This window comes from Mirounga leonina, unplaced genomic scaffold (assembly GCF_011800145.1).
Source record: "Mirounga leonina isolate KUSES-001 unplaced genomic scaffold, KU_Mleo_1.0 Mir_129, whole genome shotgun sequence".
In the NCBI taxonomy this organism is placed as follows: Eukaryota; Metazoa; Chordata; class Mammalia; order Carnivora; family Phocidae; genus Mirounga; species Mirounga leonina.
The window spans coordinates 70,097,040-70,118,988 of NW_023270323.1; the positions used below are offsets into that span (position 1 = coordinate 70,097,040).

The 21,949-nt window shown below is 42.6% G+C and overlaps 1 protein-coding gene across 7 annotated transcripts in view; it reads right to left on the reverse strand.

Moving 5' to 3' along the window:
- Positions 1–21,949, reverse strand: part of C1QTNF7 (C1q and TNF related 7) — a 106,270-nt gene that overhangs the window by 58,893 nt on the left and 25,428 nt on the right. Inside the window, exons 1-2 of one of the 7 annotated variants that reach the window (XM_035005281.1) lie at positions 15,109–16,118; positions 10,975–11,060 (exon numbers count right to left, since the gene is read on the reverse strand). The exons of 2 other annotated variants lie outside the window; for them this stretch is intronic. The gene's annotated coding sequence lies outside the window, so the exon portion shown is untranslated. Of the gene's footprint in view, positions 1–3,480; positions 10,573–10,974; positions 11,635–15,108; positions 16,119–21,949 lie in introns of those variants that run through there. 4 more of the 7 variants (XM_035005280.1, XR_004679297.1, XM_035005282.1 and 1 more) reach the window with 4 other exon arrangements.

Below are 21,949 nucleotides of genomic sequence, written 5' to 3' on the forward strand. Positions count from 1 at the left end.
TGTGGTTCTGGTGAGGTCTGCCCATGCCCCAGCCTCTCCAGCGTGTTACATTACTCTGGTCACAATTATTCATTCAAGGGAGAGCTAGTGACTTAAATGAGTTCAGAGAAACTCAGTGGTGGGACTTTTCTGCTGGGATTGCTGAACTACAAGGATGTAGGCCTGTAGCTGTTGGTGACCCTACCTGCCACTGTAAGGAGAGACTTGACCAACAGTGAAGTCAACTCAAGGAAAAGCATAACCAAGAGATGTGGAAAGACAGAGTTCAGGCCATATCCTTAGAGTAACTGGATTCAATAGAACCTGAAGCCAGAAGATCTACCCGAGATTTTAGTTCTATGCATTAAGAAATCCCCTCCCCATTTCTTACTTTGAAGCATCTTGAGTTGGGTGTTCTGTCACTTTCGGTTGAAAAGGCGCTAACTGATGGACCCCCAAAGAGACTGCTTCTTGACAAGGGGTGAGGCCGACTGTGGCTAATTATTTTTTTCCTTTTTCACTGGAATCCTGGACACTGATTAGGTGCCTGTAAAGATTTGTCAACTCATTAATTGCGAATTCAGTGGAAGATGAGATAGTTATTAAGAATTTTGAACTATTACTTAAAAATCCTTGCATACTGGACAGATACTCCCTTTCTTGAGATATCCAGGGAAATTTGGAATAACTTTTCTTTGGGGTTCTTTCCAACTTGCTTGATTTCCCACTGAGACCAACTGTAGTTCACATGGATTTGCACTGGAGAAAGTCATATTTTATTTTTAGTACTGTTTACTCAAATTCTTTACTAAGAATTTTTACCACTTAAGCATGAAGATCTGATCTTTCTGAGCTGCAAGGTGGACCATCTTACCCTTCTCCCTTCATGGACTCCTGCTCGCTCACAATAGGAGCCCCAGCCGTGGATCTATAGACTTTAGGGAATATACTGATGCCATGGCCAGTTTTATTGGCTAGGCTTCAGTCCCCAGATTTTCATCAAACATTCATCTGGGTTTTGGGATGAAGGAATTTTGCAGAAGTGATTAAAATCTATAACCCGTTGACTTTAAGTAAAGGAGGCTTTTCTAGGTAATCTGGTGGGCATGATTTAGTCAGTTAAAAGGTCTTAAGAGCAGAGCTGAGGCTTCCCGAACAAAGAAGAAATCCCACCTAAGTTCTGCAGCATCTCTTCATGCCTAAAAGTCCTAGAGTGTCCTTCCTGGAGGTCTCCCTACAGATTTTGGAATTCCCAGACAATCTTCACAATTGCAGAGTCCGATTGCTTACCATATATTGATTAATATATATTATCTTCTACTGGTTCTTGTTCTCTGGTTGAACACTAACACAGACAAATGACAAATTCTCCTTGACATGGTAGGCAGAATGGATGTGCAGGGTTATGTGAGAGTAGAGGTAAGACCACAATCTTTAGTGTTCCAAAGGGCCCTGTCACATCACAAGACTAAGAACCCTGGTCTTCTGGGTAAAGCCCCAGGTCTTCAAAATGATTCACAGTTCTCCATAACCTGTCCCTTCTGACCACCTCGGCCTCCTTTCTTGCCTCCCATCTTCTCATTTTTTATAATCCAGGATTATCAGTGTACCTGAACCCCACAAGATAGTCCATGAAAATCTCTACGGGGAGCAAGGAAAACGTCCCAGAGCTTTCTGGGTGCTCCAGACAACTCCTCACCCTCCCATCTTCAAGCCTCCATAAACCTGTCATGGTTCCTGTAGACCCCACCTCGGTCCTCCTCCCACTTACAGACTCACCTTCACTCTTTACCTTGAGATATTAGGGGAGTCTTATCACATTCTTTATCCCCATTCATGTCCTTCCAGACTTCCAGGCCATCACTCATCTTGTGGACTCTCATCACTCTGGCTCCTTTCCTGACCTATCTCCTACCCCTTCCTTCCCTGGTGCCTTTTAGAACCCAAGGTCACTCATCAGCAAAGGGCCTTGTATCCTCACCCTCCATTCCGAATGTCATTGCATCTTCTTGTTCTGACTTCAGCTTGGCCATCCCCTTGAGGACACCTCTGTCCCTGTAGCACACTCATGTGGTGGATGTTTTCTACCCCTCAGTCCTCATTCCACTGGGCCCAGATATACAATAGGACCTCTGTGTTCCTTCTTGCCATTTCATTCTCTTGTCTCCTTCCATCTCTCCAGGGTCAAGTCTCACTTATGTCATCCGTCCATCCATCCCCACCAGTCCTCCTGGTTGATGTCACCTACTAATTTACTTCACTCCCTTCATATCTTGGAGATTTCAGCTCCTGGCCTCTGTCAGTCACTTTCTCTGACATCACTGCCATAATTCTAGGTGACTCAGCATCTCCTTAGAAAACCTATCACATACCCTGGCCTTACAGCCCCTTGACTTTCTTTCAATGGTCTTGTCTCTCACTCAGCCTCATACTCTTACTCACATGATCATACAGAGAACATACTACTTATAACTACAGTATCTTCACAAACTCAGTTTCATGCTTCCTGCTGTCCTACTACCACTTCTTTTCTGGCATTCCATCCAGTATCCCAAATCCAACAACTATTGATTTTACTTGGACACTACCATTTTCATTCTATCTCTTATTCAAGTCCTCACCCATTTAGATTCTATGATAATTACTCTCTGCAATACACCCGTGACTCCTTGGCCTCTCTTTTGTTTTACTGAACCTTATATAACGAAACCACCACTTTGGCTAGATGCACTAGAGAAAAACACACAACCAGACTGATGCCCTCCGTCTCCAAATGTGATTGTTCCTTTCAGAAGGGTCTTTGATTAATGCTGCCCATCAGTTATACTATATTTTCTTATTTCATTAACCATACCACTCTCTTTTATAACTATTTCATACCTTGTCTTCTAGTTTTAAATCTCCAACACCTCTTCCTCCATGGTCATGTTCAATGAATGACCTTATTTCTCATTTTATCCAGGAAATAGAAGTAATCAGAAGACATACAAGCTCCCACCACCACATGGATACCCCCTTTTGTGTGATATCATGTGTGTATGCTCTGCTAATCTCTTGTTAGAATGAACTGTTTGTGCTTCCATCCCAAGCCAACCTAACACCCGTGCACTGGATCCCAACCCCTCGTCCCGCTCCCCCTCTCACCTTCTCAATGACATCACTCCAGCAATCCTCCTCTCAGTGCTGCGTACCCAACCTGCTCTCTGTCATTTCTTTCTGCCATGTTCTTCCTCATGTAATTGCTAACAATTTTTTTCCGATGCTCAAACCAAATACCTTACAGTTGCCCTTGATGCTCCTCATTCCCATGAACTGTACCTTAGTGACAATTCTCTGTGGCTCTCCTTAAGCACTGTCTCAAGCATCTCACCTATCTTCACCATCTTCACTGCTGCCACCCTTGTTCCTTTCCACGTTAACTCCTGCCTGAGTTATTGCAACTATTTCCACCTGGCCTTTTTGCTCCTGCCCTTGAAGAAGGCACTTGGCAGGAAGAGCACTCCTGTACCACCCTCTGATGGCATCCCTTCTTACTCAGATTACAAAGTAAAGACTTAGAATGAGCCACAAACCTTCGATGGCCTACCCCTCCCCACCATGTGAACCCATAATCTACCTATCTCTTCTTTGCTCACTTTGCTCCAGCCACACTGTCTCTGTGTTGCTCTTCAAGGGTGTTTCTCAAGGATATTTGCATATACTGTCCTTCCTGCCTAGAAAGCTTTCCCTCAGATGTATGTCCATATCTATACCTATACTTCTATCATTAATACCTATATGTATATGTGTAGGTAATGTGTTCATGCATGTGTATATCTACACATATATGTATATCTACATCTACATCTGTATCTATACTTATACCGAGAACTACACTATCTATATTGATCATCACCTTGCTGTACACCACTTCAGCTTTATACTCAGATTTCTCTTTTCCTGTGAGGCCTCTCTGATCACTCTTCCCAAAATTACAAATCCAGCCATTCCATACTCCCTTCTTTGCCTTTTTTTTTTTTTGGCCCGTTGCATGTATTATTATATAACATACTATGTTTTAAATTTATTTTGGAATCATCTGTCTTCACCTATGAAGTGGAAGCTCTGTGGAGACAGTATTTTTGTTTGTGCTTTTGATTGCTGAGTCCTGAGCATCTAGAACAGCATCTGGTGTATAGTAGGGGCATGTATTTGTTGATGAAGTAATTAAATAAAATCTACCAATGATGATAAACCACCAAATGAAAATCTACCAAATGATGATTTGATTGGGATCCATCATTTCTCACAGCTAAGTCTTCAATTAGCTCGTTCCTATATTAGCACCTCCCACCCCCTCGCTGGCCCCAAAGAGTCCCATGTACAAGAGACAAGGCCAGACAAAGGAGCATCTTGTTACAGCTAGAGCTTTGGTCATAAATGCCCAAGTAGGACTCCATAACCCTGGTGAGCTGGGCTGGGACACAAACATCCTTCCCACGTTCTGGGAGATATCACTCTGACTGTCAGGAAAGGCAGGTCCAGGGAAAACAAAGGCAACAGACAATTTTTCTTTTGGCGTTCAGGTCTGGTTTTGAACAAAGCAGTCTGGTATTTGAGCTTTCTGGCTGGTGAAATAAAATGTCACAAATAGAAATGTCCTTAATCAAATTAATTACATTTTATTACTGTGCTGTGATGGGATTAGTCTGCCCTCAAGCAGAGCAATGCAATGTAAAATATAAGCTGTAAGGTGGATCATTGTCAGATATTTTATGCATGTCCCTTTTATTTTGGTCTGTGAATTCTTTATCAACTGAGCCTGCTATTGTTGTTGAAATAATAATAAGTTTGGCAAGCCTGCTGAGAACTGGAGCAGGGATGATATCATTCACCCAACAGTCCGTTTCCCAAATAGCAGTCTTAGACTGGTTTTAGAACTTAAGTCAGAGCCTGTCAGTCACTCTCATGCTCAAAACCCTGCAATAGCTTCCTGCATCCCTTGAGATAAAGCTCAAGGCCCTTGCAAGGCCTTAGATGGGCTTGATCCCCACTCCCTTCTGACCTCACATCCTGCCTCATGCACTTCATTTCAGCCACCTGGCATCCTCCTGTTTCTGGAATGAACCAAGGGCCATAAAACATTACTTCTCTCCATGTTTTTACTCCCCAGCCCAAAATGCTCTTCCCCCAGAGGCTGGCATGACTCATTCTTCTTTATCTTCCAGTCTCTGCTCAAGTATTGGATTTGGCCCCAGTCTTCCCTGACCCACCTTTCTAAAGCAGCACACCTGCCTCTCTCTCACCTACTTCCCTCTTCATTGTCTTCATCACCTCGTGACAGGCACATCTTTTGTTGTCTTTGTTTGTCTACTCCTCAAGTGGACTGTAACATCTAGAGGAGGAAGTTGGGCTGTTTTGATATCAGCTCTGTCCCAAGTGCCTAGAATAGTGCCAGGCACTTTGTGACTACTTAATCCTGGCTCTCTATGACTATACCGATCTTGCGGGTGACCAGAATTCTTAAAAGACAAGTCAAAGAGACTAGTACTTACTTACGAGAGAGAGAGAGAGAGATTGAGAAAACCAGTGTTCAGGAAATCTCAAACTCATAACCCTTGTTCATACAAGAGAAGTCTCCTCTTGGGAACCTTCAAACCTGGCTGAATCTGGACCTAGTCCACCCACATCCATGCTCCTCCCCCTCATGTTGTGGGCGAAGGGTGGTAGGGCAAGCAGAAGGAGAACCTCTTCTCCCCTCAGAGGCCACCACCTGCTGTGGTGTGTCAGCCAGCTGCCCTCAAGTTTGAGCATGAAACCTCCCCAAACGAACCCTTATGATTTCAAGTAGTCAAAGGAAGACCATCTAAATCTGAAAGATTTGGAAGCTAAGAACCTGATTTGGCCCAAGAAAGCTGATGCTTATTAAAATCTTCAAAGGGCAAACATGGAAACAATCCGTGTTTTAGATTATCTCCCTCTCATTTGTCATGTCTGGAACCATTTTTACAGCACTGAAATCAAAAGCTCCAAGAGTTCAGCTTTCTTCCTCCACACACCTCTTTGCTGGCAAGGTTCCAGGACATTCTCTAGGCTTGTGGGTCACAGAAAGAGAATATGTGTGGTCAGAGGGCTTCTCTGACAGTCTGCACTTGAGCCAAGTTATTTTCAAAACTGAGATGAGTGTAGAGAGGTCATTATAGTTCAGAGTTTAAAATAAAAGTTTCAGGAAAGCTCATGTGTTTCACTTAAAATGCAAAATATATGGCTGGTGTCATGGTGGCTATTTTTATATGATGTTTTTTGGAGATAAACATTTGCTATAGATTTCAATCCGTCAAGGGGAAGAGAAGTAAATATAATTTTTTTTCTAGTGCTTTCTCTATGATGAGAACTGGGCTGGGTACTTGCCATACACATTTAATCAGCTCACTGTCCATATCATAAGCAATGATCCCACTTCCAACCTTCTAGAGAAAAACAGAGAGCACAATCAGGATCCCTGCAATTTTTCTATCATCCCTAATTTACCCACATTTCCATCCATTTTCACTTGCTTCCTACCAGTCTCATTTGACACTGGCGTGAGGCAGGACCCATGCTTGTTCAAAACCGAACACACCCCTGGGGGGTTGTTTCGATCTACCTCTTGCCTCTCTTAGATTACCTGGCTCAGATACCTTCTCTCATTCTCTAGTATCTTCATCTTCTAGCATTGGCTGATTGCTCTCAGTCTGTATCAATGTTGAAGTCTTTTCCATCCTGAAATAACCTTGACTTGGCTCCCTTGACCCACCTCTAACTACCATACTTCTCTGTTCTTCCAAGGAAAATGGACTGGGTGGGTTAAAAGCAACTTGCAGGACCAATAAAAGGTGAAGAAAGCAGATCAGCTGTTTCTAAGAGTGCTTCAGAAGCTGCTACCTGAAGGCATTCAGTTGGGCCTGGCCATTCTGTGCTTGGGAGTAGATGGAAATAACTATTTCCAAGCTCTAGTAATTTGAAGGGACAACAGCTTAGATAGATTGCCCAGATTTCATTGGTTTCTAGAGTGTTCTAACTAAGGCCAACTAGAAGTAGCATATTGACCATTAAGGAGAGGTAAGAGGTGTGGGGATATGTGTGTACACATATCTGAATGGGGAGGGGGATATATATGGACAGTAGAGGGTATAAATTATTTCTGTTTACTGCCCAGTGACTGGTTTTCAGTCTTTATGGAGAGAGTTGTTGATGTCAGATGTTGAAAGAAATATTTCCAGGGAAACTTTTCAGGAAGATATTTCCAGTAAAGATTTTAATCTCTGGGTATAAGCACAACTACTTTGGAGCCAGGTGACTCACCATGGGAAAGTGGCTTTCTCTCCGTCTTTACCCAGAACTTAGCACCACTCTGGCTGCATGAAGATGATCAACTTTGGGAAAACAAGAGATTACGTCCATCATTTGAATGTTACCATTCTCAAGTTGGACCCCATCAAGGTTTGTGATTTGCATAGAGGACTATGATTTGGACCATGATTTACATGGTGACTGTTGTGCAGGAATTCATGAGCACATGTTAGCACAGCATAGAAACACTTGGGGCAAGGATCTTAGTGAGACCAGACAGCATGATATCAGATTGTTGACTTTGAGATGTCCTCATCAGTATGCCTACACTGGTGAGGCCAGAGGACTGAAATGTAATCTCAAGGAGGGCAGGGATTTTTGTCTATTTGGATCACTTCTGATTCAATAAATAAGCATACATTTAATGAATGTGAAATGAATTTGGCTTCATTCTAGCCAGGAAAAGAGGTGGTCAGCCTGCAGAGACCTGGATATTTAGTCTGAACAGCTAGAAATCAGGTAGAAGCCGGGAAGAACTGGCTACATTCACACTGAGGTATGGAAGAGAGAGTGACGGAAGAGCAGTGGCATCTTGTCAAGAAAGGTTAAAATAAGGTGAGAAATCAGAGGGGAACCTGAGAAGGTTATGCAATTCATTAGGCACTACGATATGGTACAAATTGTACTACAATAGACAGGAAATGCTGAAACACGCTTGAGTATATCATGTGTTATTTTGAATGGCACATCTAGCACATTATCTCAATGGTTTTCTTATCAACCAAGTGAGATGGGAGGGGCAGGGATGTTCATTAATTTTTCCAGGTAAGGATGGGGAGAATAAAGTTAAATGGCTTGCTAAAGATGACTTTAAAAAGTTCACTCATATGTGAACAAAAGCCAATGACTTTGAGTTATGTTCTATCATTTTTATCCACCTGATCATAGCGCGGACATGAGATTTTGGCTGATGGGTGGATTTTGACTTGGCAAAGCTGTGAACTCTTTTTGGTTTGTTTCATTTTCTCTTTTTAATTTTGCAGTGGTGACTATGAGGTGATAAGCTTTAAATATCCACCTTTGACTGGAAAGGTTGGGGTGACATGGGGAGATAATTAAAATGGAAAAAAATGCAATTTAAGACTTGGATTCGGGGATTAAGATAAGGATAATGTATTGAAACAGCTGAGAGTTTCTGTGCAGGATTTACTTCACGTCTCAACAGCACAGAACAAATTGCACAAATTCTAGGAATTATGTCCCTTGGTAACAAACACTGGTCACTTTTTAAAATGTCACCAAATGGCTCTGTTGTTTTGTAACAAGTCACAAGCAGATGGCACTTTGAAGTGTATGATGCAGTTTGGAAAACAAAATCACTTGGACATTTTTGTCTGGTTTGCTAAGATAATGTGATGAAGCCCAAAATGAAAGAATCTTGGCGCGCACTGATAGAGCAAAGCTACACACCGTTCAGTGGATTTGTTCTCATTTCTTGTAATCAAAGAGCTGATTTTTCAACTGTTAGCTCATAAAGTTTACACACTTGCTGGATAAAAGGTGCAAAGCAAAACTATCATTTCTTGAATGTCTACTAAGTGCCAGACTCTTTATATGGTATATTATTTATAAGCTTACATATCTTATTTAATTCTAAAGTAATTTTATGGGTTGCTAAAGCAGACTTCCTGCTGAACGGGGAGCCTGAATTAGGGCTTGACCTCACAACTCTGAGATCATGACCTGAGCTATTTTACATGTAATGGATTAAGCCACCCAGGTGCCTGGATTACCCCTATTTTAAATATAAATAAATATGAAGGCCCACAGACATCCCATACCTAATTAGGTATGAACTAGAATTCAGACCTTGATCTGACACTCGGATCCATTTCTTCCCCCTACTCTACTTTGAGTAGAATCCTTTCCCTACCTGCCCCTTACCACTTGTTTCAAAAATATTTTCATGCTCAAAGTTAAGTATCAAAATAGATGGAACTAACAAATGTTTATGTAATATTTATTTATGTATCAAATTCCAAATTCCAAATTCCAAATTCGTGGCTTTCAGAAATAGGAATTTGTGGACAATTTTGACGAGTACTGTAGGCTTGACTCTCTCAAAACCCACCCCTATCTACTTTCCCCCTGCCTTTTTCTATACACAAACTTCTAGATCTCCTTGCAGCAAGGGGTGCCCATGTACATGGGAAATCCTGGAAGAGGGTTTCCTTTTCCAAATAAAAATGCAAAATTTTACAAGAAAGCTTTTGCCTTCCTGCCTGGAATATGAACTCAACACCTGGAGGGGCCACCATGAGGCCTCAACACCTCATGCCACCATGAGGACGAAAGCCACATGCTAAACAACACAAGTGAAGCAAGAAGATAGAAGGAGCCTGGTTTCCTGGTGACATCTTGAAATAGCTACATCATCCTTGGATCATCTACCTCTCGACTTTTCGTTGTGTGAGAAAAATAAACCCCTTACATGTGAAAGGAACTAGATTTTCTGATACTCACAGATAAATGCAATCCTAACTGATACACGTGGTAGCCAGAATTGTAGAAAACATTCTTATTTTCTATGTTCAATTTTTTATGCCAATTTGGTCCCGATTTGTAGTTCTGAAACATTGGAAGTATAACCATCAAGTTAGATAATAGATTCACTGGAATGGTTTTCCTTTGGTTGGACACAAACTGGAAGAGTTGGGTCCCCTCCCTGGTTGTGGGGAAATGGCCAGCCAAGCCTGTGATCCGAGTGACTGTGGTACTTCCACAAAGTCTGGACATCACTGCAGCCAAAGCACTCGGCATGGAGTCGGGGAGGGAGAGCAGGATGACCAGACTTGTCTTGTCACCACCATTTTGCCTTGTATGGATGTAGACTTGGCCTTTGGTTGGAAAAACTAGAAAGGACCTTGAGAAATCATTTTGTCTATCTTTTCACCTTGGGGAAGGACCACAATGAAATCATACCAGACATGTATGATAACCAATCTGGGTTTAATAGACCTCCAAAGAAGACAATTCCTCAGCCTCTTCCCTCAGGAGGCCATTTCAACATTTAAAAACTTGTAGTACATTCTTTCCTTACTTAAATAGAATGTGTATTGCATGTGTGTAGGAGGGGTTGGTGGGGAAGCCTTTTATCTTTCTCCAGCACAGTGGTAGAGTGGGATGTGCAGCAGGGCAGTCCTGGATTCAGGTTGCTCTGCCACTTCCTAGCTGGTGCTGAACTTCCTTGTTACTTAACTGCACCAAGCTTCAGCTCCTCATCTGTAGAACAAACAAATCATAGCCACACTGGGGTCGTGATGAAGACCTCATATACTTAAAATGCTTGGAGTAGTATCTGTCATAAAAGTGCATGCACAACAGAAGCTCCCTTCTCCTTCTTTCCCCTCGGGACAGCAGCTCACCACCATTCTTTGGGTGAGATTGCTTTGGAGGCCCAAGGAGCATCACCGAATTGCCCCACAACCCTCTCTACTACCGGTTAATTAACTTCAATGTCCTAATCTCATCCTCTTCGCTCTTATTTTTCAGTCCTTGCGTTTTAACTTGGGAGCTTGTTTTCAAAACAATTTCTAGAAATGTGTTTGCAATTTGGAGAGACCACATTTTTCTAAATTAAACAGAAAAATACCAGTACTGTATTGGAAAATTGGAAACACTGACCTGTGCATTTTGTGTTGCCGTGTACACAAAATTTTCATTCTAAGTCGTGGATCCATAATTGGGGTTTACACGATGGTGACAAAGGCCTAATGGAGTAATGAGACAGTCATCTGGATTGTTACAGCCAAGAATATTCTGGCCACAAATAGTGGGCTGATTGAAAGACAAAGACTCCTCTGGTACAAATTATCTACACTGTGACCTTCGCTATGGAGAGATGCTGTTTCAGACCCAAGTGAGGTTTGCTGCACCATTTTAAGAAAGGAAACATTTCAGACCATGGATTGTTTTTCAAAGCCATACACATGACTCTTGGCAAATAGAGCGTTGGATCAGCCAACTTCTGGCAGCTTCGTGTGTTGGCTGCACTAACATATGTACAATTTCAGACTCGAAGCCACACATGAAGTCATTGTGAAGCTGCACAATTCATCCCTAAAAATTTGCCATGCGGTGGTTCTTCTCCTTTCCAACAATGTAATCCCTAGGAATTGTGATGATTTGAACTTTTTGAGAAGAATCATTAATTAATCTTCATGCACTTAGGACCTACTGATTTATCTTTGATGAGGAAGAACATCTTGAAAAAAACCCAGAAGATGAAATGAAAGAAATAACTGCAGTACGGTTTGGTTCAGAGATTTTTCTCTCCTTCTTTTCATATAATTACTCCTGGTATTTGATGCTGAGATGAGGAAAGAAAATGACAGAACAGACGTTCAGGTCTCAAAAAAGCCCCATGGATTTACTGCTGGTCACTCTGTCTCATTACCGTATTGTATTTTCTCTATAGCACTACCCAGTCTCAGAGGTTACATCTTGGCTTATGATTCTATTGTCGCCCCCTCCAGAGGTATGAAGGAAGATACTCGGGCTCTTGTTCACAGCTATATCTAGAATAATGCATGGCACATAGGAGGTGCTCAATAAATATTTGTGGATTGAACGGACCAGAGCTAAGGAGAAAAGGAACCCCTGTTGGTTGGGCACCCATTATGCTAGGTGCCATGCTGGGTTTTTTATGTCTGTTATATGCATTTGAGAGGTGAGTGACATACGTGGAGTCTTATGGTTAGAAAGTGATCAAGCCAGAATTCAAAACCATGGCTATTTTCCTTCAACTCCTGACATTTGCCACCACCGGAAATTATTTCCAGCGTTCAGGGGTTCCGGTTCCACCACACCCTCTGTGACCTCATTCTGAGGCAGCTGAACTTCCCAGCACATGTTTTGAGAACACGTTTGGCTTATCTCTATCTGTGCTGTAGTAGTCTGCAGAGAAAGCTATCTCATTATATTTTATTCAGCACAGTAAATGCTCCAAGTCACCAGTTTCTCTGTGTAAAGTTTCTTGAGTAAATTTCTCATGTTACACATATAGCTCGCTTTATTCTAATATGGTGATGAATTCCACTGAGCGGTACTGATTTATAATAAAAAGCCAACAAAGGGAAGGAAATCTGCTGGTGCAGTCAAAGGGGTTGATGACACAAATTTCGGATGGTCACAGGGCTTGGAAGGTGATGTACACAGAAGGGGGAAGAAAGCACGGGGATATAAATAAGACAGTAAACAATTCTGAAATGAGGTTGATTCTGACCACAGGGTAATCAAAAAATTTGAATGAGGAAAATGCCCCATCTCTTCTACTTAACAGAATTGTTTAACCTTCTTCAGGTGGACATGGCCATCTTTATTCTTTGCCAGATTACAGAACAGTCTGAGGAGGGTGATTGTCAAACTTTGATGCACATCCGATCCTCTGGAAAACTACTGACAAAGGGGCCCCGGCATCTGCTTTAATTAATGAGGCACCGGGTGAGGCAGGTGAGGGCCTCACTGATGTCAAGCATGGTCGTCCTCCACTAGCTCACTCTCCCCTGCAGTGGGGGCAGTATGGGTCTGACAGTCGTGCGTCCCCCTCCCCCGCATCAAGAGCATGGGGTCCTGAAAAGACCACAGGCCTGGGAATTCCAAAGCCTGCACTTAGCTCCCAGCCCTGCTGATTTCTAAGTGTGTGACCAAGGGCGAGTTGCCTCAAGTCTTGAGCTTGTTTCCCTGTCTGAAATCTTCGTGGGCAATGGTCAGTCACTTCCACTCAGAAGGCACTGTGAGGGCTGGATAAGGATGCATACAAAAGAACCCAACAGTATGAGGGAAGCTGGTAAAAATGAGGTCTTTCTCCAGTATGATGCAGTCAGATCATTTACTCTCAAATCCCAGCCCTGCCAGCCATCACCTGTGTGGCCGAGGGGGAGTTACTTAGCCATCTCTAACCTCAGGTTCTTCTGCAAGAGAGACAGAAACAATACCTTGCTCACGTTAACTCTCAACCTTCACACAAGCCCCCGGGGTTTTACCGTTATTTCATAGCAAGGAAACCGAGGCGCAGAGGTATTAAGTGACCACACACGGGCCACTCGGGGACGTGTCCTCATGTGCTGTGGTTGCAGAGCCGCTACTCCTCACCAGTGAGTTGTTCCTCCAAAGATCACACGAGACAGGGTGAGCAGACGGCCAAGTGCATGGTGAACGCTCAGTACATGTTTCCCAATATTTGGATGATTTCCTTTCACATTCCAAGCGTGTATCCCTCCATTTTATGATCCATTGCACCCCACATGTCCAACAGCCAGTGCCCAGACTTACTTAATTATTGTCATGAAAACATAAGGCGGCTTGGTCTGCACAGAGTACAAACATGTTAATTCTAGAAGGGGAGCATCATCTCACCTTTTGTTTTTATTGCTTTCAGCACATTAGATATATAACGTATATTAAGTAAAGACGAGAGGTTAGAGATCACCTCAGACTAAAAGTTGTTCCGGGCTGGGGTGGGGGTGGGGGGGTGTCTACATAGGAAATAAGCTGTTATAAATTCCTAGTAGCTGAAATCCCTTTCCACGCGGAGCCTCCTGACCCTCTGACCATGAGGAGCCTCCTGACCCTCTGACGTGCCTTATACTTGCGCTGACGCCGAGGCCCAGAGGAGGTAAGTAACTAACGTATTGGGAACAAGACCAATCAAACCGTGAACCAAAATTGTTCAAAGGGAAGAAAGGAAGTCAGATATCAACCAGAGTTAAGAGCAGTTGTTCTTGTGCTTAGGGGAGCTTTCCAGGGAGTAGAACCAAGATGAGGATGTGAGCCTTTATTATTCAAACTAGAATCAAGACATATTGCGAGATGCATAGTCTGATGGTGGGGCAGAGTCTGAGATCTTGGGACACCAGTTCCCTGCAACCTTAGGGTTCTTGATGAGGGACCCTTGGAAAAGGACTCAAGTTCCTGGTGAAGCTGTAGGGTCTCAGAGAACAAAGGCTGATCAAAACAGAGCTATTTCCTTTACATTAGCTATATCCCTGCAATCCTTTCAGTCCTTAACCACATCTGATTTAAAATATCTTTAAAAGCAATATACTCTAGTACAGTGCGTTGTGTATGAAATTATGCAATCCCCTCACGTAATTACTATTAATACAAACCCACAGTTTTACCAAAACAGCCTAGATGTTTACGCTCATGTGTTGCAATGAATGCATTCTCCTCCTGACAGCAGTGTAAAATGTGGAGCCCATTTGTTTAATAAAATGAGCAATTAATAAATCAGCACCCCCGACCGAAACTAAATTGAGCACAAGATTTACACCACTGCAAGGAAATCTCCACCGGACAGTATTAGCTTATGTTTCCCTTTCTCTTCCATTAAAATCCTGCGGTATATCAAAATGAAGAGAACACCTTAAATTTGAATTATGGAGGCACAGAACCGATGACCATTTTGTTTTGCAGGGTGAAGCCCCCATAAGTGTTCATGTCAGCCTCACACTCCTCTTGACTATGGATCTATAGCCATTAAGGAGCAGAACTGCCAAGTCAAGGGCTTTTTTCAAAACTAACCCTTCCCAAGCAAAGCCGATTCTGACGACTTTCGCTTTCTCTCCTCTGTTCAGCAGAAGCATCCCCCAGAGGAGATGGTTCATTGAGTAAGCCCCAGTCAGTAAACACCCCCAAACCTCATAGATGAACAGAGAGAGAACAGCTCAACACCAGCGTGAGCCAAAAGATTCATCTGTGGGAGAAAAAAAGCCTGAAGAAGTTCACTTCGATCGGGAGAGAGGGCTGTTTACTTACATTGCTTGCAAGACCTTCCAACAGCTGGAGTCTTTGAATTCTACTGCACACAGATGTAGAGCTTTCACTCGAAATCCCCTTCCCTTTGGCAGCAAGGAGCACTCATAACTCTGTGGGGCTTCAGATTGATAAGTAGTTTCCTGATTGGTTTCAAAAGCGTTCTCCCAGGCTTCGAGCAGTGGCGGGGAGAGAGGGAGCACGCAGGGCCCATGACGTGCAATGACGCTGTGGCCTGCAAAAAGACCTTCTGTGTGATCGAGCTCAAAAGAAGTATCCGTCGACCTCACCAGCGAAAATAAATATCCTCCTCTATCTGTTGGCTCACTCCCTGAATCATATTTGGGAAACAGCACAGAGTCTGGACAATATGTGTTCCAATATTTATGATTGCTTTCTTACCAGCCACTTTAGAGAACGTTCTCAGAGACCATGCAGTTCAGCCCCTTCAGTTTACAGTGGAAGGAAAGGAAACCCAGGGTTTACAAAGCTCGACCAGGAGCACATGAGAAGTGAGTGGAAGGATTGGAATCCAAGAGCTTCCTGGCCGTCACGCCAGAGCTCTGTCCCCCATAGGGAGGTGGAGGCGGACACAGATGTTTGGCATCTGGCTCTTGATCTTTGGAATGCACGTCATGGACAAGGTCCTTCATATTTCTGAGTCTCAGTTTCTCACAGGTGTAAAGTGGGAATCAAAATAGCAGTTATCCTTGCGTGGCCTCACAGAATGAGGATCGCTGTAGGAGAGTCTCGTCAAGGGGGAAAGTCATTATACCACGTGTGGGATTTTGTCAGTATGTCCCCATCTACATGTTTCTTCTCTTCCTTCTGTTCTCGTAGTCCATTCAATGTTATTTTGTGTTCTGGAAGAAGCCATCCCGTGACTTTTGGGGGGAGGAGACTGTTGGTCAAGGAATGAGATAGGACATGAAGACAAATTTTGACCTTGGAAAACCAGGTCAAGATCAGATGCAAAGGTATAGAACATGTCTTGACATTTGCCACAGAAAGGACACTGGGTCTGGAATCAGAAAATGGAGGTTTGGCTACTGCCTTTAATACTTGCCAGCCAAGGGAACTCCAATGAAGCATTCCAAACCACAGTTTCCTCCCTGTGGACATAATCCCTCTCCTGCTGTGCTTGCCTCATTTTGCTGTGGTGAGATCAAATGGAGTATTTATGGAGATAGTGCTTATCAACCTTTACAGGCTTTAAAATTGTGAAGTAGTATTTTCCAGCATCCGGCATAGCATTTCACATAGAAAACACTGTTGATGGGACGGTGCCACCACCTCTTCCCATTTCATCCGTGGCATTGGCTTGTACCCCTTGGTGCTAGGGATCCTGGGTCTTGGACTTTTTTCCCTTCTCCTTTTAAGCAGTATATTTCGCTTTTCTTCCCCTGTCATGCCATCTCTTGGCACTTGGATTCCCGTGTTGGCCACTACTGGTCTTCTTTCTTAGAGCTTAAGTGTCCTCCTATCTCTCATGCAACAGGAAGAATGAAAACAAGGAGAAAGCATTTTGCTCAACTACACAGAAAATCATCTGTAGAGTTTTGACCCAGGCGAGGCTGTGTGCATCCCAGAAGTAGTCCCAGCCAGACAGTGGATGGATCGAGATCAGCCTCATTTATGAAAATGCTCAGGCCGTGGTCCTATTCAGTTATTCCATTCTCTTCCTTTGCTTTTTCATAAATTCATTCTTTGGATGTCGTTGCAGTTAAGATTTGCACTCCATCATCTGTAAGAGCAGTTTTCTAACTGGGCTTTACCGTAGCCGGCTTGGGCCACCATAACAAACTATCATAGACTGTAGTTTAAGCAACAGAAATTAATTTTCTCAGTTCTGGAGGCTGGAAGTCTGAGATTGGGATGCCAGTGTGGTCAGGTTCTGGTGAGAGCTTTTACCCTGGCTTGTGGACGGCTGCCTCTAACTGTGTCCCCACATGATGGAGGGAGAGGGAAAGAGAGATCTCCTCTCTCCTGTAGTATATCAAAATGAAGGGAACCTTAAATTTGAATTATGTAGGCATAAACCCAATGACCATTTTGTTTTGCAGGGTGAAGCCCCCACAAGTGTCCATGTCAGCCTCACACTCCATCTCTCCCTCTCTCCCTCTTCTTTTTTTTTTCTTCAAAGATTTATTTATTTATTTATTTGGGGGGGGGGGGCAGAGGGAGAGAATCTTCAAGGAGACTCCCTGCTGAGCATGGAGCCCAACTTGGGGCTTGATCCCATGACCCATGAGATCGTGACCTGAACTGAAACTTAACCAACAGGGCCACCCAGACACCTCTCTCCCTCTTCTCATAAGGCCACAGTCCATTTGGAGCAGGGCCCCATCCCTATAACTTCATTTATCCTCAGTTACCTCCCAAAGACTCTATCTGCAGCTACAGTCACATTGCTCCATAAGTCAAGGTTTCAACCTATGAACTTTGAGGGGACACAATTCAGTCCAGAGCAAACCTGTAGAAAGTAAGCAGATAAAGCTAACCTCATTGAACACTCACTGGGTCTAAGGCCCTACTCATTTCTTTTCTCACTGAATCCTCGTAACAACTCTGAGAGGCTTTTCAAGGTCACAAAGTTAATAAGTGGCGGTGTCCATATGTAAACTGTGATGATCAGCACCATGTTCTTTCCATGACACAGTCTGCTTCCACTGCCTCCTCTTCTCTGCTGGATTCTGAGCCATAAACCTTTACGTTCCCTTCCTGCTAACTCTGAGCTCAGCTACCTCATATCAGGGCAGTGTTACCCAGTGCATGGTGAGAAGGGGAGGGAGGGCTGGGAAGCTCTGTGGTTTCCCTCAGGGCCCCCCCGAGTTCAGGCTGACAACTGCGGGGAGTCTGCCCAGAATGTTCTTGTTCTCTTCCTGCTTTCCTCCCAGCCTCTTCTATGTGGATAAATCTCTCTCATCAGTTTGAACTCAACTGGCATTCTTACCTCAGGGAAGCTTTCTTTGACCTGCCCCTCACCTGCCCTAGCTTTCCCTTATACTATCCTATCCTTCCCCTTCATAATTTTTTTCCTTTTGTAAAACTTTATAAAATGTTGCTTCATAGCTGTAGTTGTTTCAATAGTTATATTATTCCTAAGATAATTGAATGTTTGTCTTCCTCACTGGTTTGTAAGTTCACTGTGGGCAAGGCTGTTTGGCTCACTGAAGCATCTCCAGCCATTAGACCACTAACATGAGAACCTACAGGGAAGGAAGGGAGGAGTAGGAATCGGTGAATCAGGGAAAATAAATAGTAGTAAAGAGGAGCTACAAGACCCATTTACAGTAGTGTTATGACTGGCAAACCTATGTCGGAAACCACAGTCTAATGGTGGACTCTTATTAAGCCCTCTGTGTACTATCAAATTAATTTTTCTCCTTGTTGTTTTGCATGGGAAAACTAGATTTGGCTCATCAAAAGGAGTAAGGAGAAGTAGCTGAGGAATGGATCTTGGGTCATACCTGTTGACCTGCTGGTCAACCCCTGGACTCCTGCAAGGGCAGAACAGCCTGGCCCTCTGCACAGTGGGGCTGCCTGTTCATGTTCCATTAGACTCGGTCTCTTTCAGGGAGAGATGAAGCAAGACCCTGATGAACAGGGTGTGAGGAGGTATGGGGCTTACCAGGAGGAATTTGCACCAGGAAAGACATTCTCAGCTAAAGAAACCACATGTACAAGGACATGGAAAGATAAGGTGTTGTGTATAGAGAACTACAAAGAACACACTTTTGTTGGTGGGTTGCAAGGAAATGTGATAACATAAGTGAAAGTTCTAGGTATTATGTGTTTTCATTATTATCTGTTTCTCAGCTTTGTTTGGTAGGCCAATGAAAGAGTTCATGTGAAATTGTTTTATAAGCTGGAAAAATCTTAAAAATTTTTGCTTATTATAAATTCTTTTGGATGCAGATGGCTTGGCAGAGAGAATGAGAAACTATGATGGGAAATGAAATTATTTACGAATTTTTTATTTACAAACTGAAAAATTTGACCAATTTCCTTCTTCTAATCCCTTTTTCAAAGACTATGTGATAAATGTATAGTATTTATTAAATATCAATGAGCTGGGATATAAGTTTTTAACTCAGCATTATCCCTGGACCTTTCTACTCTCCCCTATAGGTAAGGGACTAGAAGCCTGAAACTAGATTTTCCCCAAACCTTTGCAGTCAGTTTCCCTAGTTAGAGTCAGCCAATGAGAGCATCCACAGGCACGTAAAAGGCAGAAGTGAATGAGGGGACATCCCTTGGTGGTGGTTGCAGTCAGAGTGAGGACAGTCAACTGATGCAAGGTTTGTAGGAGCTTCTGGGTGGAGATCCTGGAATCACATACTCTAGTGTGGTTTCCTAGCAATCCTGCACTTCTGGGTATTCAGAAAAACAGCATGGTCTTTTCTCCAATTGTTGGTTCCACAGCCTCCTTTTTTTAATATAGAAGTAATTATAGACTCACGGAAGTTTGCAAAAAAAAAAAAAAAGTTGTGTAAAAACCAAATAAAACAAAAACTAGCTTCTCTCAATAGTGACATCTTTTATCACTGTAATATATCAAACTAGAAGTTGGCATCGGTACAACAGTATTAACTAGATTGTATAACATATTCAGATTTCACTAGTTTTGCATGGATTCATTTGTGTGTTGTATAGGTCAATGCAATTTGATCCTATGTATAGATTGCCTACAGTTCTTTCAATGGTGTTTTAAGGTTTTGATTTTTCATCTTCAATCCTTACCTAGGGTGATTTTTAGTTTCCTAACTGAATCCTGATTGATACAAATGATAATTTCCTCATGTCATTTCATACTTGAAGCCCTACAGTCAGGTTTTGATTCTTGCATTCCATTGTGTTCATTCATTTATTCAGTTGAAATATTGCTCACTGATATTTTTTTCTGTATGCTTTTTTACCCATTGTCTTTGTCCAGGCATTGTCACATCACCTACAAATTATTGTGACATATTTTTAGCTATTTCTTGGCCTTTTAGTTGCTACATTCTCAAAGTCATCCTTACCATAGTGTATCAAAAAGGCAATACTATTTTAATCATCCCTAAATAGTGGTAAAATAATTTACATGTAATAAGACAGGAAGCAAAAAATAAGAGGTACAGGGATTGGATTAGAAGAAGCAAATTTATCATTATTGGCAGATAATACAATTGTACACCTAAACAATGCATGCAAATTTTAAAGGCTATTAGAAAGAATATATTTTCAATATGGTGCCAGATAAAAAATAAATACCCTAAAAATAGCCTATATACTAAAAATAATCAGAGAACAGAATGGTAAAAAAAAACAAAATCCTTGTTGTTGGCTTTTCTTTAGAGGAAGGGCATCCAGCCTCTCCTTAACTCTGGGTTGTGCTTTCTCACTTGGGCTCTTAATCAGCTCAGCTTGTGTGGAGAGACTCATAAAATCTTGTTAAAACATTTTTTTCACCCTCCTGATTATTACCTTTGATGCACTAGCCACAAGTGATAAAAATCCAGTCTGGGACTTCAAGCTCTATTGCAAAGCTGTAATCATTAAGACAGTATGGTCCTGGCACAAAAACAGACACATAGATCAATGGAACAGAATAGAGAGCCCAGAAATGGACCCTCAACTCTATGGTCAACTAATCTTCGACAAAGCAGGAAAGAATGTCCAGTGGAAAAAAGACAGTCTCTTCAACAAATGGTGTTGGGAAAATTGGACAGCCACATGCAGAAGAATGAAACTGGACCATTTCCTTACACCACACACAAAAATAGACTCAAAATGGATGAAAGACTTAAATGTGAGACAGGAATCCATCAAAATCCTAGAGGAGAACACAGGCAGCAACCTCTTCGACCTCAGCCACAGCAACTTCTTCCTAGAAACATCGCCAAAGGCAAGGGAAGCAAGGGCGAAAATGAACTATTGGGACTTCATCAAGATAAAAAGCTTTTGCACAGCCAAGGAAACAGTCAACAAAACCAAAAGACAACTGACAGAATGGGAGAAGATATTTGCAAATGACATATCAGATAAAGGGTATATCAGATACCCTTTACCTGATATCAGATACCCTATACCTTTATCAGATAAAGATATATATCCAAAATCTATAAAGAACTTATCAAACTCAACACCCAAAGAACAAATGATCCAATCAAGAAATGGGCAGAAGACATGAACAGACATTTCTGCAAAGACACCCAAATGGCCAACAGACACATGAAAATGTGCTCAACGTCACTCGGCATCAGGGAAACCCAAATCAAAACCTCAATGAGATACCACCTCACACCAGTCAGAATGGCTAAAATTAATAAGTCAGGAAATGACAGATGTTGGTGAGGATGCGGAGAAAGGGGAACCCTCCTACACTATTGGTGGTAATGCAAACTGGTGCAGCCACTCTGGAAAACAGTATGGAGGTTCTTCAAAAAGTTGAAAATAGAGCTACCCTACGACCCAGCAATTGCACTACTGGGTATTTACCCCAAAGATACAAATGTAATGATCTGAAGGGGTACATGCACCCCAAAGTTTATAGCAGCAATGTCTACAATAGCCAAACTATGGAAAAAGCCTAGCTGTCCATCAACAGATGAATGGATAAAGAAGAAGTGGTATATATATACAATGGAATATTATGCAGCCACCAAAAAACCCCGAAATCTTGCCATCTGCAATGACGTGGATGGAACTAGAGGGTATTATGCTAAGTGAAATAAGTCAATCAGAGAAAGACAAGTATCATATGACCTCACTGATATGAGGAATTCGTAATCTCAGGAAACAAACTGAGGGTTGCTGGAGGGGTGGGGGGTGGGAGGGATGGGGTGGCTGGGTGATAGAC